Below are 6,088 nucleotides of genomic sequence, written 5' to 3' on the forward strand. Positions count from 1 at the left end.
GTTGGTGAAACACATCATTATTATTCCTTAGGTATACTTCATGGCAATAATTATCCTCTCTCTTTATAAAGGGTAGGCCATTATCTTCTTTGCGTATCCATCACAGATTCATAGTACACTCAGTAGAAAGAGGTTACGACAATGCAATGCTGCATAGATGGTGTAACTGTTGCCATTACCTCTTTCTCAAATTGAGGTCATGCGGCCTGGCACTAACACTTGATGCAAATGGAAAGAAATATGGTTCACTTAAAAATGAAATAGATGTATACATGTTCAAATTTGTGCAAATATATGAGCGCATCAACCAGAACATGTGTGATGATTGGAGGAAACTTCAAAAGAAGTGCCATTTGCAAAAAAAGGACCATTGGCCCTCTAGATAATACACCCATTAATTATGGAGTGCATAGCAGGGCTTCAGATAAGCAAAGTCAAGTTGTCAGTTGTACAACTAATTCAAATGGAAATTAAAAAAATGATTTTAAATTCAACTAAGAAAAATGTTTCTGTAACATGCTCGGCAAAGTAGAAGTTGCTCCACAACATTATCTCTAGATATGTGACCCATCCTTTACTGAACAAATACAAAACTGACCAAGAAAAAACCATAAAATAGTCAACATCAGTTTTAACAACAGGAAAAAGGAAAAAGGGAACTCCACGCAGTTGAGCCTGACTGACCTGTCAAGTAGTATCTTCTTTTGTTCCTCAACTGTTATTTCAAATGACTCCGGATTTTCAGTTCCATTCCATAGATGACCTAGATTAAATCGAGATTAGCCAGAACATACAGATACGGGGAGCGCTTTGTCAGACTCTGCCAGAACACTTCGGGTAGGTACCACGAGCCAGAGATCTGCAAGATCCTCACCCTTGGCCTCAGTGACAGTGGCTGGAGGGATACGGGGAGCGCTTCTTTAAAGGTGGTGCCCAACAGCGACGGCGTCGCTGTAATCAATGGGGTCGCCAACTTTCTGGCCCTTTATGCCAGTGCCAAGTTCAAGGAGGTGTACGCACGCGACATAATGGTGTTTGACTTCAGCAACGAGGAGTGGCGGCCTCCGACAGCTTCCCTCCGAGGCCCAGTAAACTGCCACTAGATCAGCTTGGCCAAGTTGCAGGGCCATCTGGTCGCATGTCATGCCAATCGCCTCACCTCCTCTATTGAGTTGTGGTTCCCTGGTTGTTCCATTCCTGGCAACATGACAACGACATTAGTATATACGCATGACAAGATGATTTAGAGGCATGAGACAGAACAAAGAGATATGGAGCTCCAGTACCGTTTTCATGTTAATTTTGAACTTATGCTCGGAGAAAGTAAAGTTGAGAAAGGTTTCAGCTAAGAGCTTCATACCCTTGGTCCAATCGGTTTGCCATTTCGCTCAACTGCAAAGTTTTGGCTATATATATAGATGTAAAACCTGCGGCTTAAGACAGGAAACTCACATAACCCGCAAATCGACTGAGTAGCTAGTCAGCGCCTGCTGCATCAATTTCGGCTCCTTTGTGAAGTTAGTTCTATATTGATTGACTCCGGTATAGTCTGGTGAGCCCTTGACCACTTTAGCTTGATCAGGAGTGAACCTGGGCAACCTCTCTTTCACAAGGTCTTGCATTATCTGTGCGTATTGACCGTCTATTAGTGGATCAGCAAACCTGTATCCAATGCAACCGTCAAGGCACATCCACTAATTGATCATATGTGAGTATTAATCTTTTATCTCAAAACTCTTTGCCAAAGCACATCCAGGAGGATTGAATCAATCACTGCAGATCCGTGAATAGAAAATAGCACTTGTCCTGAGTTTAGTGTATTTTAGTCTCCAAAATTCAGCATCAGACATAAATGGTAGGCGCTGCATGTATAAATAAAATGCAGAGAAAACATCGGGGGTTGGGATGAGCATACGGACCTTGCCGCCACTGTAGGCTATGGAGGTGAGCTGCTGCTTGATTCCTGCCGTCTAGTTGCTGGATTCCATTTCAAAAAGGCAACATAGTTTAAGATCGCTCACGCAGGAATCATCGCACATGTATCCGATCCGTTCGAAGAGAGCCAGAACCAAAGTCCGAGGGGCCGGCTTTCGCCACCAAGAATGCAGAGGAGAGATGGGGAAGCGCTTGGTGAGGGAAGGCATTGACGATGGGACGGTGGATGGCCTGGATGTGGCGGGATCCAGGCTCATTGTCGAGAATACGGCCGCGGCGCCGTCGATTGGGGCGCGACGGGGATCCAGTCAGCGGTGGTGGGGGTCTGCCACAAGACGGACAAGGGCGCAGAGGCATAGGCGGCGATAGCGGTGTGCAGGGAAGGGAGGAGAGGAGATGTCGTCGTGTGCGGCGGCGGGGAGAGGAACGGGCGGCGTGAGCAACGACGAGTCTCAGTGCTCGTTCGCTGGTTTTTATATTCTGCAACATTGAAGCGGGCTTTGCTGCCTTGGGCCGAGTATGAAGACGGGCGCAATTAATCACAGGGCTCGAAAATAGCTATGGAAATAGCTGCCCTCACGACTTCAGGCCCAGTTCCCAGCAAACATCGCGTTTACTTTAGATCTGATGATCAATAATGTTTAACCAACGAAATCTAACGGCCAAAAACGTCTAATCCCTGAGATTGCAGGGATTAGGTGCAGTTTTACTGTTCTTAATAGGAGCATTTTTATTAGCAATCAATTTTATAAGAGCATTAACTTTTTTACTCAAAGAAGAAATTTCTTCAACTGAATTAACTTTTTTACTAGTAGGAGATCTTTCGGTATGCCATTGCGAATAATTTGCCATAATATTATCAAGCAATTTGGTGGCTTCACCCAAAGTAATTTTCATAAAAGTACCAACCGCGGCGGAATCTAAAAGATTACGAGAAACAAAATTCAACCCCGCATAAAAAATTTGTATGATCATCCAAAGATTTAACCCATGAGTTGGGCAATTCCTTAGCATCAATTTCATCCTTTCCCAAGATTGTGCAACATGCTTATGTTCAAGTTTCTTGAAATACATGATCTGTGTTCTAAGGGAAATAATTTTCGCGGGCGGAAAATACTTAGTAATAAAGGCATCTTTGCACTTATCCCAAGAATCGATACTATTGCGAGGCAAAGAAGAAAACCAAATTTTTGCACGATCTCGCAAAGAAAACGGAAATAATTTCAGCTTCACAATATCATTGTCCACGTCTTTTCTTTTGCATATCGCATGATTCCACGAATGTGTTAAGATGGGATGCGGCATCCTCATTAGGAGTACCGGAAAATTGATTTTTCATAACAAGATTCAACAAAGCGGCATTAATATCATAAGACTGCGCACTAGTGACGGGAGGAGCAATCGAAGTGCTAATAAAATCATTGTTGTTGGTATTGAAGAAATCACACAACTTGGTGTTCTCTTAATTCATCATGACTACGCAACAAGATTGCACTCAAAAACAGATCTGACGAGAAAACGGCGAACGAAAAAGAGGTCGAATAAAACAATAAATTTTTATGAAGTGGGGGAGAGGAAAACGAGAGGCAAATTGTAAATAATGTGAATTGCAAGAAGATGAGATTTGTGATTAGGAACGTGGTAGATGTTGATGATGTCTCCCCGGCAACGGCGCCAGAAATTCCTTTTGATGCGGCTTGAACTACGTCGGTATTTCTCCAAAGAGGAAGGGATGATGCAGCACAGCTACGATAGATATTTCCCTCAGTGATGAGACCAAGGTTATCGAACCAGTAGAAGAACCACACAACACCACGTAAACAGTTCCAGCACACAAAGAACAAATACTTGCAACCCGACATAGGAGAGGGGTTGTCAATCCCTCACAGGTAAAAAGATAGCTAAAATTGTAGTAGATTGGATAAATAAATGTCGCGGGAACGCGAGATAAAATATATAACAATAAATTGCAGCAAGGTATTTTTGTATTTTTTGGATTAATAGATCTAAAAATAAAAGCAAATAAAAATAGATCATGAAAGCAAATATAATAAAGAAGAGACCCGGGGGCCATAGTGGCTTCTCTCGAGAAAAATAGCATACGGTGGATAAATAAATTATTGTTGGGCAATTGATAGAACTTAAAATAATCATGACGATATCCAGGCAATGATCATTATATAGGCATCACGTCCAAGATTAGTAGACCGACTCCTGCCTGCATGTACTTCTATTACTCCACACATCAACCGCTATCCAGCATGCATCTAGTGTATTAAGTTCATGGAGAAATGGAGCAATGTAATAAGAACGATGACATGATGTAGACAAGATCTATTTATGTAGAAATAGATCCCATCTTGTTATCCTTAATAGCAGTGATACATATATGTCGGTTCCCCTTCTGTCACTGGGATCAAGCATAGTAAGATTGAACCCATCACAAAGCACATCTTCCCATGGCAAGAAAAATCGATCTAGTTGGCCTAACTAAACCAAAGATTCAAGTTCTTGAAGAGCAGCTTCGAAGGGCTCAAGGGATACGCTGTGGGCCGGATGACCAAGAGTCGTCGCGGCAAGCTCTACATCGACGACGCGGGCTGGGGCCCCGACGCCGGCTCAATTGAGTACGGGTACCGGGTCCCCTTCGGCGGGATCCACGTCTTCATCGGCCGGATCGGTGAGCCGGGTCCTGAGCTGGACATCTGCACCGACATCATCGAGACGGCTCAACGCGCAAGACCCACCCGGGCTCAACCCGCTAAGAAGCGTGCCTTCATGGGATGCATCCATGGAGGGGAATTTTCTGAAGGATCTATGTTTGGTGGCGAGACGGTCATCCGGTCTGATGGCGAGTCATCCACGGGTGAGACAGATTCGTTATATCAACTACAAGATGGTGGGCTTGGGGGCTGTTCCAATGGCAGCAGTATTCCGGACCCCTTCGAGCCACCTAGCAGAGCGGGGGTCTTCATGACTGGCACGCAGCCCGCTCAAAACTCTACGGCTGCGGCAGCAATAACCATCGGGTTAGCAGTGGCCGGGTCAGGAGTGTTGGGGAACGTAGCAGAAATTCAAAAAATTTCCTACGTAATACCAAGATCTATCTATGGAGAGACCAGCAACGAGTAGAAAGGAGGAGTGCATCTACATACCCTTGTAGATCGCTAAGCGGAAGCGTTCAAGTGAACGGGGTTGATGGAGTCGTACTCGTCGTGATTCAGATCACCGATGATCAAGTGCCGAACGGACGGCACCTCCGCGTTCAACACACGTACAGCCCGGTGACGTCTCCCACGCCTTGATCCAGCAAGGAGAGAGGGAGAGGTTGAGGAAGACTCCATCCAACAGCAGCACAACAGTGTGGTGGTGGTGGAGGAGCGTGGCAATCCCGCAGGGCTTCGCCAAGCACCATGGGAGAAGAGGAGGAAGGAGAGGGGCAGGGCTGCACCAACGAGAGATCAAATCGCGTGTTATGGGCAGCCCCTAGGCCTCATATATATAGGGGAAGGGGAGGGCTGCGCCCCCTTTAGGGTTTCCCACCCCAAGGGGCGGCGGCCAGCCTCCAGATGGCATCTGGTGCGGCGGCCAAGAGGAGGGGGAGGAGTCCATCCTCCCCAAGGCACCTCGGAGGTGCCTTCCCCCTCAAGGACTCTTCCCTCTAGGGTTCCCTAGGCGCATGGGCCTCTTGGGGCTGGTGCCCTTGGCCCATGTAGGCCAAGGCGCACCCCCTACAGCCCATGTGCCCCCCCGGGGCAGGTGGCCCCACCCGGTGGGCCCCCGGGACCCTTCCGGTGGTCCCGGTACAATACCGATGACCCCGAAACTTGTCCCGATGGCCGAAACAGGACTTCCCATATATAAATCTTTACCTCCGGACCATTCCGGAACTCCTCGTGACGTCCGGGATCTCATCCGGGACTCCGAACAACATTCGGTTACCACATACAAGCTTCCTTTATAACCCTAGCGTCATCGAACCTTAAGTGTGTAGACCCTACGGCTTCGGGAGACATGTAGACATGACCGAGACGTTCTCCGGTCAATAACCAACAGTGGGATCTGGATACCCATGATGGCTCCCACATGTTCCACGATGATCTCATCGGATGAACCACGATGTCAAGGACTCAATCGATCCCGTATACAATTC

At 46.6% G+C, this 6,088-nt stretch overlaps 1 long non-coding RNA gene across 3 annotated transcripts; it reads right to left on the reverse strand.

Moving 5' to 3' along the window:
• Positions 1-470: 470 nt before the first annotated feature.
• LOC123102829 (uncharacterized) lies at positions 471-2,413 on the reverse strand. Of its 3 annotated transcripts, none has more exons than XR_006449411.1 (3): positions 1,920-2,393; positions 685-1,662; positions 471-593 (listed from the first exon to the last, which is right to left on the reverse strand). It is a non-coding gene; the product is annotated as an uncharacterized lncRNA (long non-coding RNA). The 3 variants fall into 3 exon arrangements; XR_006449410.1 differs by having other exon boundaries at positions 471-1,197; positions 1,287-1,662; positions 1,920-2,392; XR_006449409.1 differs by having other exon boundaries at positions 471-1,662; positions 1,920-2,413.
• Positions 2,414-6,088: the final 3,675 nt, after the last annotated feature.

The sequence above is a fragment of the Triticum aestivum genome, chromosome 5A, assembly GCF_018294505.1.
Source record: "Triticum aestivum cultivar Chinese Spring chromosome 5A, IWGSC CS RefSeq v2.1, whole genome shotgun sequence".
Taxonomy (NCBI): domain Eukaryota; kingdom Viridiplantae; phylum Streptophyta; class Magnoliopsida; order Poales; family Poaceae; genus Triticum; species Triticum aestivum.